At 40.4% G+C, this 14,656-nt stretch overlaps 1 long non-coding RNA gene across 1 annotated transcript in view; it reads left to right on the top strand.

The window, feature by feature from the left end:
- The first annotated feature begins 11,086 nt into the window (after nt 1-11,086).
- The window catches only part of LOC140851767 (uncharacterized), a 79,486-nt gene continuing 75,916 nt past the window's right edge, over nt 11,087-14,656 (top strand). The window contains exon 1 of the long non-coding RNA XR_012134515.1: nt 11,087-11,165. This is a non-coding gene — a long non-coding RNA (uncharacterized lncRNA). The remainder of the gene's footprint in view (nt 11,166-14,656) is intronic.

Genomic DNA, 14,656 nt, shown 5'->3' on the forward strand with positions numbered 1-14,656 from the left:
AGTTTGACGCTTTCTCTCGGTGCTCGAGCTTGGGGGTCCGAACTTCTCGTTACCTTAAGGAAGTCGATTTTTCCTTGGCCTGTGTTGAGTTTCCTCTTAGAGACTGAGGGTTTTTGATAAGAGTCTCCTTCCTCATTGAGATGAGGTCTCTTGTATCTTTGATGTAGTTTGTTTTTCCCTTATCACTGGTGTAGTTTGTCGCTTTCCCTTTTTATCTCCCCCCTCTTTTTTTTTTACATTTGGATGAGGGTTTTCCCTTTGCTCTTAATGGGGTCGTGGGAGTGTAGAGGAGCCGTTGAGGAGGCTTTCCTCCTCGTCCGGTCTTGATCGATCGGGTCTTCATTTGTGTCAGGACGAGGTTCTTCTCCTGTTCTGATACAGTCAATTTCAGCTCATGTTAGGATGAAGTTCTCCTCCTGTTCCTAACAGGGCTGTGGGGGTACGTAAGGGCCATTGCAAGGGCCTCTCCCCTCATCCGGTCTCTAGATAACCGGGCCTTCGACTTTGCTCATGTTAGGACGAGGTTCTCCTCCTGTTCCTTACATGACTGTGGAGGCACATAAGGGCCATTGTAAGGGCCTCTCCCCCCATCCGATCTTTAAATAATCGGGCCTTCGACTTTGCTCATGTTAGGATGAGGTTCTCCTCCTGTTCCTAACATAGCTGTGGGGGTACATAAGGGCCGTTGTAAGGGCCTCTCCCCCCATCTAATCTTTAAATAACCGGGCCTTCGACTTTGCTCATGTTAGGACGAGGTTCTCCTCCTGTTCCTAACATGATTGTGGGGGTACATAAAGACGTTGTAAGAGCCTCTCCCCCATCCGATCTTTAAATAACCCAGCCTTCGACTTTGTTCGTGTTAGGACAAGGTGTAGGAACCAGATCTAGGGTTTCAGGGTTAGATCTTGAAACTTTTTCAAGATCATACAGCGGAAGACTAAAATAAATCAAAATTTATTTTCTAAAACTAGAGAATTCCTAGATCTAAGATCCTATTACATGATCATTACATAGCATTAAATCAGAAATTAAAATATATAAATATAGCATGAACTACATGTTGATCATATCAACATGTTTCTATATTACATCTAATGTATGTATTAAACAATAGATCAGATCTATTACCTTGCAAGTTAGACATTCTAACCTCACTGATCCAGACTTGAGGATGATGTTGCAAGCCACACACGCATTCGGCCTCTAGGAGTCATCCACACGAGCCCACGAATCTCGATCAGAAGTCCTACTTCAGGAAATCAGCACAGTATGCTAGTACTGCGCTGATCCTTCTTTGATGGTTGATCAGGTGCCTCCTTCTTCTTGATTTGGACTCTTCCAAAGATGAAAAGTAGAAGGATGAGTTTTAGATCTGAGACGCTCTCAGAAAGCTCAAGATGGAGGGAGGAAAGATATGAAAACAAACAACCCTAGAAGAAGACCCTTTTCTTCTTCTCGTTTCTCTCTCTAGACACCCTAACTTGTGTCTTTTATATCTCCACGACCCAAAGGTCTTTCTCTCTAATTTTTGGATAGCCCAAAGGTCTCTCAAATCTTTATCTTCTTCAAAACTTTTATGAAGAAACTCATCTTATATAGAGAGATATGATAGAGTCCTTGTCTAGGTCAAATACCTAGTCAAGGCTTATCCAAACATGGCAAGTTAAGGGGCGCCCAACTCTTGAGCACCTCCTCCATATTTTTGTGCATGGATCACTAGAGAAGGGTGCATAATATGTACCCTAAAATATATGAAAATTCTAAAAAAAAATTTGGATAAATTCGGTACAAAATTGAAAGAGTTTTGGATTTCTAAAACTCTATCTCATAGAATTCGAAATCCAAACTTATTCCTCTTTGATTTGATCCAAACCACCTTCCATGTAAGAAAGAAGAGAGGAAACCTTTTGTGAACGTGGGAGAGGGCTTTTGTCATACAAAATAAGAGGAGATTGGCGTTGAATGAGAGAGAGGGCGTGGGGAAGGCTTATGTGGTGCAAGGTGGAATCCTAGTCTTACTAGGATTCTATCTTATGACTTGTTTTAATTTGGTTTCTCAAACCAAATCAAACCAAAATTAGATCAACCCAATTAAAATAGGTCTTAACCCAATTAAAAATATAATTTAATCAGATTAAATTAGATTTAAATCTGATTTAATTTTTTAATCAAATTAGAAATTAGATTGACCCAAGTCCTAGTTGAACTAGGACTAGTTTTTTCTTGCACTTGGCTTATCCAATAAACCAATTGGACTTGATCCAATCAAGTCCAAATCAAATCTAATTAAATTATATTTAATTAGACTTAATCTCAGCCCATTGGCTTAATTAAATTAAGCTAATTAGCAATCGAATTGCTTATCGATCCTCCTGCAACACTTGCACTGGGTTAAATATCAATCGTATTGATCTTTTAACCCTAGAACGATTCTTAATCATTGATCAACCATCGATCGGATCATGAACTTTAATGTGTATGACCTCATAGGTCTAAACCTAAGCCAGTAGTATAGAAATAAATTCCTGTACCAATCAAAGTGACCATCTAGCAATGGTACACGACGATCGGATAGGTCGAATGTGTAGAACAACATCCTTAGAACCTATGCGGATATAGTTTTCATATAATTCATCCCCTTGACCAAAATGATTATAGGACACCCCAGAGTTCAACTGTCAACTCTGATCAGGTTGTCCACATTGTATTTTAAAATATCAAATCCATCTAATGGATTACCCTGGCCAAGGTTTTGCTAAATTGAAATACAGCGACTCATTCTTCTCCAACTCTTGGAGTGGTCAATCCCATCTCGATCACACTCTAACTTTGCAAGTACTTGACTGTGCCCAGAAGCCTTCCATCCCTGAATTAGAAATTTAGTTAGTCCAGTACCAAAGTACAGTGAGTTGCTTGCAAGTCACTGAGGCGATCTCAGGTCTAAGGGACACTTATACCTATATCCCATCAAAGACATTCTCGACAGCAGAATGCTCTAGGGTTGGTCACGATCAATGATGATGTACCCTTACATCTCACCTGTATGCCATACCAGTGTCTCCACACTCCTTGGTTAAGAGGATAACCAACCTATATGGCCTACAGCGACCTATGCTCGATAGAAGCTGTCGTCCTTATTAACAGCTTATCATTTGGTCGTGAACAGTTTTAAGAACTAATCGATAAATCCTCTCTTTAACGAACTTAAATAGTTCTAAGGACTTCATCATAACAATGGAGTTCATTAAAAGATGAAAATTTATGATGAAAATGCCAAATATATTTTATTTATTAACAAATCAATTACAATACTTGGTTGCTCAACCGTCAACAGCTTGACGATTGGCTTTTTAGGACACATTTCCCAACACAAGGTCCTCCTCCTATTCCTAACATGCTTAGTTTCGATTGTCGGAAGGAGCTACTCCCTGTCGCTATGAGCTCATGCCAAAAGAAAAGATATACAAATATGAAAGAAACTTTTATTTAAGATAAAGTTATTGATAATACATTTGTAGATTTTTGAATCCCATAGTCGCGGAAGGTCTGCGCTCTCCGTCGGGGTCCTCCAGAGATGGAGTTGATAATCCCAATTGGAGGCCGATCTTCAGGCTGCTCCCCCTCCTTGGCGGCTCCGGTTGTGGCAGGGCCCTCGACCGATCTTCCCTACCTTTAGGTCGGTGTCGAATGAATCTGTCGAGCTGACCTCGTCTGATGAGCTCCTCGATCTCATCTCGAAGCTAAATGCACTCCTCTGTATCATGGCCGTGGTCACGATGATAGAGGCAGAACTTGTTAGGGTTGTGCTTCCCGAGCTGTGTGCGCATCCTTTCCGACCTTGGCAGCTGCTCCCTAACCTCCATCAGCACTTGGGTTTTCGATGCGTTGAGAGGGGCGTAGCTGTGAAATCTTCTGAAAGAGAGCTCCGTCGAACTCTGCAGTCCGAGCTTCTCTGCCTACGAGCTTGGGGAGGCGTCTGGACACGCTTGTATCCGGAGGGAGTTCGAGAACGTGGCCGAGCTTCACTTGGCCCTTTTTCAACTGTGGGCTTGCTGGAGTCTCCCACCTGCTGCTCCTTCGTGACCTCCTCATCCTTCATCTTGAAGGCTTCTTCTGCTTAAGCATATCCTTCGGCCTGAGCCAGCAAATCAGCAAAGTCCCTGGGATACTTTTTTTCAGGGAAAACAGAAGATCGTTCTTTTGAAGACCGCCCTTCAGGGTGGCCATTACGACCGATTGGTCCAAGTTCCGGACCTCCAACGTGGCGATGTTAAAACGGTTGACGTAAGCTCGAATGGATTCTCCCTCCTTTTGCTTGATGTTGATGAGGGACTCCGAACCTCTTCGAGGACACCGGCTGTTGATAAAATGAGCAACGAACTGGTAGCTCATCTGATCAAAGGAGAAGATAGTACCCAGCTTCAGTGTCGAGTACCAATTTCTTGCTGCTCCCTTCAAGGTAGATGGAAAAGCTCGACACAGGATGGCGTCTGGTGCACCATGGAGCAGCATCATTGTCCGAAAGGCCTCCAGGTGGTCAACCGGATCGAGGTCCCGTCGTAGCTCTCGAATTGGGGAGCTTGAAGTTCGGCAGGATTGGCTCCTGCATGATCATTTGAGAGAAAGGAGGGTCAATGTAGATGTCCTCATCGTAAGCAGTGGGAGCATAATGGAGCTCTTCGATCCGTCGGTTCATCTCCCAGAATCTTTGATCCAGGAGGTCCTCTGATTGTGAGTCTCGAGGGTCTTCTAGTGGAACGGAGGTAGGGATTCTCTGGGGGTGGAATTGTGATAGATGGTGGGCTCTCTACCTTCTGCTTTCCCTTTCGGGGAAGACGGGGCGACTTTCCCAAGTGGCCCGCCCGGTCGTCAGATTCTGAAACTCCGACGATGCTCTTTCTAGCTACACTGATGCCTGCGACTACTGCTGCATGGTCTGCACTGCTTCGGTGAGGCCCCTGACTTACTGAACCAGCAAGTCGAACTGCTCTATGCCGACTGCCGTTGCCGGAGGAGGAGGAGCTTAAAAATTAGAGACAAGGCCGAAGCTTGCGAAGCTCGCTGAGATCTGATCGTGGAGGTCGTGGATCGCCTGGTGGATGCCTTTCGAGGAGGCATTAGGTGGAGATCTGACAGGAGAAGGAGAAGAAGATGTCGGAGAAAATGATCGGAGACAGTCCCGTTGAGCACTCCTTTAAGAACAAGGGTACTACGAAGACACGCGCCCTTCCTCTAGCGCCAATTCTGTTGGTGCAGAATTCTGCTGATGCTGGAGAAGCTGGAGTTGAGATGACCGCGACTGTTGCCGGGACCTGCAAGGAAAGTTAAACCGGAGTTGGGGGTGCTCCGGCAAGATCCTCCGATGCTCAAGTCAGTACTCTACTTCAACAGAAATGGAGTGCTCAAATGAAATTTTGACAGAGTTTCGAGATAGAGTTTAGAGCTTAGAGAAGAACGTATTTGGGGATCTCTTTTTATAGATGGAGAGCGTAACTGATTGACAGTGATGTTTGTAACTACCTGGTAGTGGGCCGTTCAGGGCCATGTAGAGTTTGTTACGGAGAGTAGTGGCATCAGGGGATCGTTCAGGGCCACGTGGAGTTTGTTACGGAGAGTGGAGTGGTGTCCGTTGTCGTGACTTGTCAGAGAGTGGTGGAACCACATGAAATCCATTACAGAGAGTGGAGTAGGATAGTGGCCATTGTCGTGACTTGCCAGAGAGTTCGGATCTGTCGGCTGAAGCTCGGTTGGGATGTCTGATGGAGTGGAATGGCTCTCTGTCTCGTCAATCCAGGAGAAGCTTAGATATTTTCGAGGTTGCTGACAGGTCTACTGTTGTTGGGTGCCTAGAGCGCTAATGCTGCAGGCGGGAGTCATCTGCTGTAGAAGCTCAGATAGGAACTTTCTATTTGGGAAGTCTGGTTTCATGAGGAATCTGGCAGAGGATTGATCGACAGTGGACATCGGGTGGCGTTGGGGAGGTTCATCCGCTGGAGGAGTCTGGAGGATCCTGTGAAAGTCCGGATGGCGTTGTTGAAGTCCGACTGACACTATTGAAGGTTGATGGCTGGGGAGGTACGGCAGACATCGGAGGTGGTTGGCTGTTGTAAAAATCCAGCTACTGGAGCCCGTCTGTTATAGAAGTTTGTCCGGAATCCATCTGCTATGGAAGTTTAGACGGAGTTCGATTCTTGTAGAAGGTTGAAAGGAGGCCGCTTATTGTAGAAGCTCGATCGAAGATCGATTGTCGTGGAAGCTCGGATGGAGATTTCTTATTGTAGAAGCTCGATTGAAGATTGATTATCGTGGAAGCTTGGATGGAGATTTCTTATTGTAGAAGCTCGAAGTAGTGACCTGGCTGGTGGAGCCTGTCCTGTTGTAGAATCTCATCTGGGATCCGGCTATGAAGAAGCTCGACTGAAGTCCGCCTGTAATAGAAGTTTGGAAAGAATTCGTTTACAGTAGAAGCTCGAATAGAATTCGCTTACAGTAGAGATCCGGAGTAGACCGCTTGCAGCAGAAGTTCGGAGTAGAGATCCGACTGGTGGAGCCCTTCCATTATCAAAATTCTTCTGGGATCCATCCACTGTAGGAGTTTGGCTGAAATTCGGTTCTCGTAGGAGCTCGGATGGAATCTGAAAGGTGGTCGACCACCGTAAAAACTTGGATGGAGTTTGGTTACTGTCAAAATTCTATTGTCAGAGAAGCTCGAACATTGACGAAGTCTGAAAGAAGTTTGGAGTAGAGTCGTCCGTGGCCGGAAGAAGTCTAGAAAGGATTCGGAGAATAGTCGATCACTGTAGAAAATTGACTGATAGTGGAGTTCAGAGAGTGTTTGGAGCAATCTAGTAGATGAATGGAGAAGCTCATGATTGGAGAAGCCCGGATGCCATTATGAAAGCTCGGACGGTCGAGGGAGTTCAGAAAGATGCCACACAAGGTCGGAAGCTGGAAAAGTCCTGGAAAGATCGGCCTTTTACAAACTTCGGCTGGGGTATTTTATACCCAACACCTAGCAATCTGGTTTAGCCCATGCCAGTTAGATCGGTCTTATGATGACTGATTAAATGAGATCTAAATCCAAACCTCTCCATAAATATTAAATCCGTAGGTCTTCCACCATTGTAGATGTGCAAGCATGTTACCGACGTTGATTGTTCTCGACTGGTCATAGTGGTTCAGTTGCATCAAGAACACGCAACCATTCTATTAGCAAAGAGTTGCTCGAGGGTAAGGATGGGATTGGGTCCAATAACTATTAGATGAAGGATCCAATGACGACCTTGCACCTATTTGTGAACAGTGGGTTGGGCTTAACTAAGAAGTGTGGACAATAACTGTTAGGTGAGCTCACATGACTTAGAGACCAAGTGGCTGCAACATGCTTAGCGAAGCATCTAGACAAAGAGTTGCCTATGCATCGGTGTGCATGTTATCAATAACTGTTAGGTGAGGTGCATGTCATCGGTGGGACCGTAGCATCCACTAGGAATCTTTTATCATGTTAGGGTTTTTGTTTTCTTCCAGGAGACTGGAGGGATCCGAAAAATTAGTGGGTTATTATTTACATCTTAAAGATTCTAGAAGTAAATTAAAATATTAAGTACAAAAGTCTAACTTGAATCTCTACTATCGCAGTTAAACCATCATGTCAGCCTCAAACTCTCTTGCTTGCATCCTTGAAACCAATCGTTTGACCGATAATAATTTTAAAGACTAGTTTAAAAATCTCAAGATTATCCTGACCTCGAAAAAGTTAAGCTATATTCTTGACCAGAATTCTGTTGTGTTGCCAAACCATCCTACTGCCGAGCAGAGAGCTACTTTTGAGAAGTGGACGGATGAAGACAGTCGGATGTAGTGCTATGTGTTAGCATCTATGTCAAACGAGTTGCGAAGCCAGTACGAGCATGCCTACTACCGGGCCATGATCACTAATCTACAAGAGTTATATGGTGAGCAGAGCTATACTGCATGCTTTGAAGTGTCCAAGAGACTCTTCAACCTAAAGATGTATGAGGGGCAGTCTGTCCATGAGCACTGTATGACAGTGATCAAGGACATTGAGGAGCTAGGAAAGCTCGGGCTTGATATGCAAAAAGAATTACAGATAGATCTGATCCTTCAATCTCTTACCAATTCATATAGTCAATTCATCATGAATTTTCATATGAACAAACTTGAGTGTACTATTATCAAACTTGTCAATATGTTGGTCACAACAAAGGGTACCTTGAAGAGTTCAAGGGGCACTGTTCTCACTGTGGAGCAGACTTCTTCTTCCAAGAGAAAGTCTACTGGAAGGAAGAAGGTTAAATCTATAAAGAAGCAGAAGGAAGAGAGCAAGCCAAAGAAGGATGGTCCAAAAGTGGTTGAGGCAAAGGGAAAGTGTTTTCACTGCCATGCTGAAGGCCACTGGAGAGCCTAAAGACCAAAAAGGGTGACAAACCTTCTGAAGATATGCTCGTAATTAAATCTAACCTTACGATTTTTTCTACTTCTAGTTGGATATTAGACTCTGGCTTAAGTGCTCATATACACACCTCTATGCAGGGTCTAATGGAAAGTAGAAGGTTGAGAGAAGAAGACATGATCCTTCGGGTCGGCAATGGAGCAAAGGTTGCTACAGAGGCTGTTGGCACTTACCCTCTTCGATTACTATCTAGTGTTAGATTAGATTTCAAAGATTGTTATTATATTCCTGTAGCTAGTCAGAATTTAATTTTCGTGTCTGTGCTAGCACAGGAAGGTTTTGAAATTTATTTCAATAAAGACTTTTGTTCCATTTATTTATGAAATAAATTAATTGCACGGGATCTTTTAATTGACAGTCTTTATCACTTGCATGTTAATACGAATGTGAACCTAAACGAGCAAATAGTGAGTAATGTAGGCCAAAAGAGACCCAAAGATGAAATTAATCAGAAAAACTTATGGCACCATAGACTAGGCCATGTTGGAAAGGACAGGATAAACAGACTGGAGAAGGATGGGATCCTTGGCTCTCTTAACCCAAAGCCGTATCCAGCTTGCGAATCTTACCTTCAAGGAAAAATGGCCAAGTTGCCCTTTGTAGCACATGAAGAAAGGGCTACAGAGCTACTTGCCCTGGTATACACCGACGTATGTGGCTCATTTGATGTGCAGGTCAAGGATGGTTATGTTGGATGTATATCCTAGAAGCTAATCTTGACTGACAATTTCATATCTTTAGGATATGATTTTATACTTATTGGGTAGTTATATTATCATTCATGTTTATGTGTTCATGAATCATCCAACAGATTAATAAGATGATGACACATATTCTCAAAGAGTTGAAAATTTGAGGTATATGTCATTGATGCTTAATTCCTAAATTACTTCTGATCATAGGATCATCATGGGGATAGTGATTGATCCGGACAGACCAGTGCACAGATCATTTTCTTTAGGTAGATGGATCTCGAGTCTGCAGTATAGAGACACTAGAGTGAGAGTGCAAGTGATAGTTAGAGAACAACTAACACTGAGCGTGACCAACACGAGAAGTCATATGGATGTCTGCTCACTCATTAGTAATTTTCTTGATACTGCAGTTGTATGACTGATTCTTTGATCTGAAATGACACTACTGCTCGCACTGAGACTGCTAGAGTTTAACTGATACATCAACATGGGTCTTAAGGAACCCTTATAGTAGATGTTGGTGACAGTTGGTCCACTATAGGAGTGGGGTGTGCATCAAGATGGGATCTATCGACTCTAGCAGAAGAGAGTAGTCTTTGGGATTTTAGAGGCTGAGTCCTTAAGTTTATGACCATATAGCATTATGATTGATGGAAAAGAGTTTTTATAGAGTCACATATAGACTCGAGCTGATTGAATCTATCATATGACCGATGTTGAAGTTTGACGATTTATTCATGACCTGCCATTTGGTCGGAACACACGATAGAGGGACTGTATCATGCGCTAACTGTACCTAGAAATTTATCTTTTATTTTGCTGGGTTGCCACTGCATACTGCTAGATGTCATTGGTGGATTGTGAAACTCACAAGTATCATTTTGATGATCAATGATCCTTGATGGGCTGAGTTGGAATTGTTCCAACCTATTGAAAAGAGTTTCAATGATATTGCGATAGAGATCATAATATATCTCACTATCAGATAGAATAAAATCTATGGGGTCACACATAAAAGAGGCTTTCAACTGATCAGAAAGTTGAATTACGATTATGAATCGTAACAAGATTTGATTATCAATTTGATTGATAATTGATCCAATGCAAATGTTGCATTATGTAATTTGCTAAAGAGTTAGAGAGTTATAGGAGAATTAATTAGCAATAGAATTGTTAATTGGCTCAATTTGATTGAGCAATAGGGCTTGCATTAAGTCCAATTTGACTAGATTTAATTTGACTCAATATGGGTTTGATTTGATCAACAACCCTATAGGGTTATAGGATAACCCAAAAAGATCAGATGATTAGACCCAGTTGAATTAGATTTTAGATTTAATCTAATTTTTAATTAGACTAGGATGTATGTATTCCTATTTGAACTAAGAATCTTCATTTTCATGATGCACCAAATTCTAATTAGATTAAGATTAAAAATTGAGTTTGACTCATGCACTAAGAAAGAGTCTAATTGGACTAGGACTCCTCCTCCAATTAGGAGATATCTAATCTAAATTAATTGAGCTCTAAATCAGATTTAGATTCTTATTTATTTGAGTCTAATATGGTCTTAATATGATTAGGATTTATTGGTATTTTATTAGAATTAAAACAGCCACTTAATTGAGTCCCATGTAACTTCCTATTCATGCACCAACGCCAACTTGTTTTGTGCACCCAAAAGACCCACGCCCCAAACCTCTTTAATGCCAATTTTTCTCCCCATTATCTATGTGTAAGAGAGTAGAGAAATCCCTAGTTACCATGTAAAAAAATCAGGTTGCAATTGCTTTTAGGTTAGGCGGCACAAAAGATTAGAGTCCTACTTGAATTGGACTCTATTTCCTGACCAAACACTAACTCATCTTAGGCCTATACATACCCAGCTATATGGGATGGTTAAGGCATGGATTTGAACCAAGGGTTCATGCCCAAAATCAAAAGAAAAGGCATGGAAAAAATCAAGGGAGGGATGGCATGAAAATATGGGGAGCAAGGTGAGATTGATCCTTTCTTTCTTACAACCAATTGTTGGTTGTTTTGGACATCTTCTTCTCTCCCTCTTGTCCAAGTTTAGACATGGATGTCTCTTCCTTTCTTTGTCCAAAAGTTGGATAAAATTATTACATCTCTATTGTAAAGATTTGGTGCATGGATTTTAGAAAGAAAAGAGAAAAAGAGTTCTTCTCATGATCTCTAGCATAGAGATCAAGATCCTCCTACATCTTCTTATTCTCTGAGAGTGTCTTAGGAGAAAAGAAGATTTCAACCATCAAGATGCCATCTCTATAAAGAAGCTAGCACCTCGGTGAGATCAAAAGGCTTCTGATCAGATCAGAGTCTTGTGTGGATACCTGTAGAGGTCGGGCGCTGTGCGGCTAGAAAAAACCTTCGAAAGACATCCATGATCATTTGTTCATGTTAAAGATTGATCGATGTTCAGGTATGTTTTAATTTATTTTTTCTATTTGATTTCTGTATCTGAATCTTATCTCACATATAATGATCCTATTATAGTTTGAAGATTTGATCTTGTGCATGCTTAGATTGAATTAAATTTAATCTGAAAATTTTTAAAATTCTGCTATGTACTTATTTTAAAAAATTATATATGCATAAAATCATAAAACTCCAACAGTGGTATCATAGTCACATCATATGCATGAGATTTAGATTTAGATTTAAAATCTGTAGTGAAAAATTTTAGATCTGAAAGGTTTTGATGTCGTTCTGACATAAGGTTGCTCTAGCATAATTTGTTATGCTGTATGGTTGTTCTAGAATGATGTTAAAATTTTTAATTAGATTAGATTTTTAGATCTAATTTTACAGTATATATGTCATATATGTTTTGTTATTTAGATTTAAAAAGAGTTTCGAGATCTATTTTGATTCATACATATGATATATGAAAGTAAGTTTAGGGCTAAAATTTGTTTCTATGATCTGAACTTGTTTATGTATGTGATACATATTTGTATGTATGATCTAAAATTATTTTAAGATCAAAATTTACTCTTCATGCAAAGAATTTAGATCTAAAAATTTTGATTTAAGATATAAAATTAGTATTTGTGCATGAGGGATTGGTCATGGGTAGATCAAATTAGATCATGTAATTGGATTACATCAAAGGGTTTCTGATTTGATCATATTGGGCTTGAATCGATTTACCAGTTGATCAAACTGAGTCAAGTATTGATTAAGGTGAGGTCAATAGAGCTTATGATCATATAATTATTATGGATCAAATCGATTGATACCCATATGTATATAATTAATTAACCTAAGGACCTAATTCGACTCTGTAGCTCGAGTCTGATTCACCTAAGCTAACCTATTCGGATCAATTGTTCAATTGGTATCTAAGATAAGTTATTGAAAGGTGGTTATTTAATTGATTCCGTTCGCTTACCTAACCAATTTATTGGTGTCTAAAAAAAGCAACGGGGGGACCCCACCAATCTCTACTTACTTGGTCAATTTGGAAGATTGAGTCTCAAATATAATTGCTTGGTGGTTTGATTTAGCCCATGCCAATTACATCAGATATGAGATGACTGATTAGATGAGATCTAAACTCAAATCTTTCTACCAAATATTAAGTCCAAGGTCTTCCACCATTGTAGATGTGCGAGCATGCTATCGATACTGATTGTTCTCGACTGGTCACAGTGGTTCAGTTACATCAAGAACATGCAACCACTCTATTAGTAAAGAGTTGCTGTAGGGTAAAGATAGGGTTGAGCCCAATAACTGTTAGGTGAGGGCCCAATGACGGCTTTGCATCTGCTTATGAATGATGGGTCTAGCTTAAGAAGGAGTGTGGGCAATAATTGTTAGGTGAGCCCACATGACTTAGAGATGAAGTGGCTGCAATGTGCTTAGAGAAGCATCCAGACAAAGAGTTATCTATGCATCGATGTTTATTCGTATGACCAATTACTGTTAGGTTAGGTGCACGACATCAGTGGGACCGCAGCATCCACTAGAAATCCAATTATCGCATCAGGATTTTCGTTTCTCCACCTAGAGAGTGTGGGAGATCTAACAAAATAGTGAGTCTCTTATTACATCTAAAAATTTCTAAAGCAAATCATAAAATAAGTACAAATATCTAATTAGAATCTTTGCTCTCTGCTGTTCATGGTGTTAGCTTCCAATTCTCTAGCTTGAATCCTAGATATCAATTGATTAACTAAAATCGAGTACATAGACTAGCTCATAGACTTAAGAATTATTCTTAATTTTAGAAAATTAAGTTATATTTTCTATCTAGTTATTCTAATGTTAACAACTCGTCCAACCCATAGTCAACGAGCTATACTTGATGAGTGGATGGACAATGATAATTAAGATAGGTGCTATGCATGAGCTTATGTTCACTGCCAGTGACATGCTGATTCATCTACAAGTATTGTAAGATAATCAGAGTCGCACAGTACATATGATGCGTGATGGGCAGTCAGTCTATAATCGTTATTTGATAATGATCAAAAAAATTAAGAAGCTTGAAAGGCTCGACATGATCATGCACAAGAAATTGCTTATGAATTTGATCCTGTGATTCTTGATTAGTTTATATGAATAGTTTATGATAAACTACCATATAAAAGACCATCATGGCATGTTATCTAAATTGATCAAAGTGTTGATAACAAAAGAATCTTGAAAGAGTTCAAAGGTAAATACCTAGAAAGCCTAAAGAAACAAAGACGCACCTAGAGTAGGTATGTCAAAATTGCTCAATACTATCCTTACGATTTTCTCTTCTCTCAGTTGAGTTATGGACTCTAGTGTAGAGTTGATGGGAAGATAGAGGACTGAGGAAGTAACCCTTAAATTGGCTATAGGGCAACAGTTGCTGCTATGGCCATGGGTATGTATCCTTTGTGATCATCGTTTGGATTTAGTTCTGAGAGACGGTCTCTATCATTTGTATAGTGATGCATATGTGAACTTACTTGAGCAATCAGTGAATGCCATTAGATCTGAAAGATCCAGATCTGAGATGAACCTTAAAGTATATATGGATCCTTAAGCTAAGTCATATTGGAGAAGAAATAATTAACAAACTGAAGAATTATGGACCTTGGGGCTCATTGACTGTTGAGTCAAATCTAGTTTGTGTATCTTCTCTTTGAAAAAATATGACCAATCTACTTTTGTGAGACAAGAGGAAAAGAACTACTAAGATACTTATCCTTGTACACATTTGATGTGTGTAGCCTATGTAATGTGCTAACCAAGGAGTTACCTCTACTTTGTATATGAGATACAAATCTGAAATTTTGAAAGGTTCAAAGAATTTCAAATGAAAGTAGAGAAATAAATTAAAAAAAATTCTTAAAGATACTTCGATCAGATCGAGGATGCAATATCAATAAAAAGAATTTCTCGATTATCTCATAAAATGGCATAGTTTCATATTGGACTGCTCTTAGTACATCTCAGCTCAACGAGATAAGAAGAGTTAAGAGACTATATG

The sequence above is a fragment of the Elaeis guineensis genome, chromosome 9 (assembly GCF_000442705.2).
Source record: "Elaeis guineensis isolate ETL-2024a chromosome 9, EG11, whole genome shotgun sequence".
In the NCBI taxonomy this organism is placed as follows: Eukaryota; Viridiplantae; Streptophyta; class Magnoliopsida; order Arecales; family Arecaceae; genus Elaeis; species Elaeis guineensis.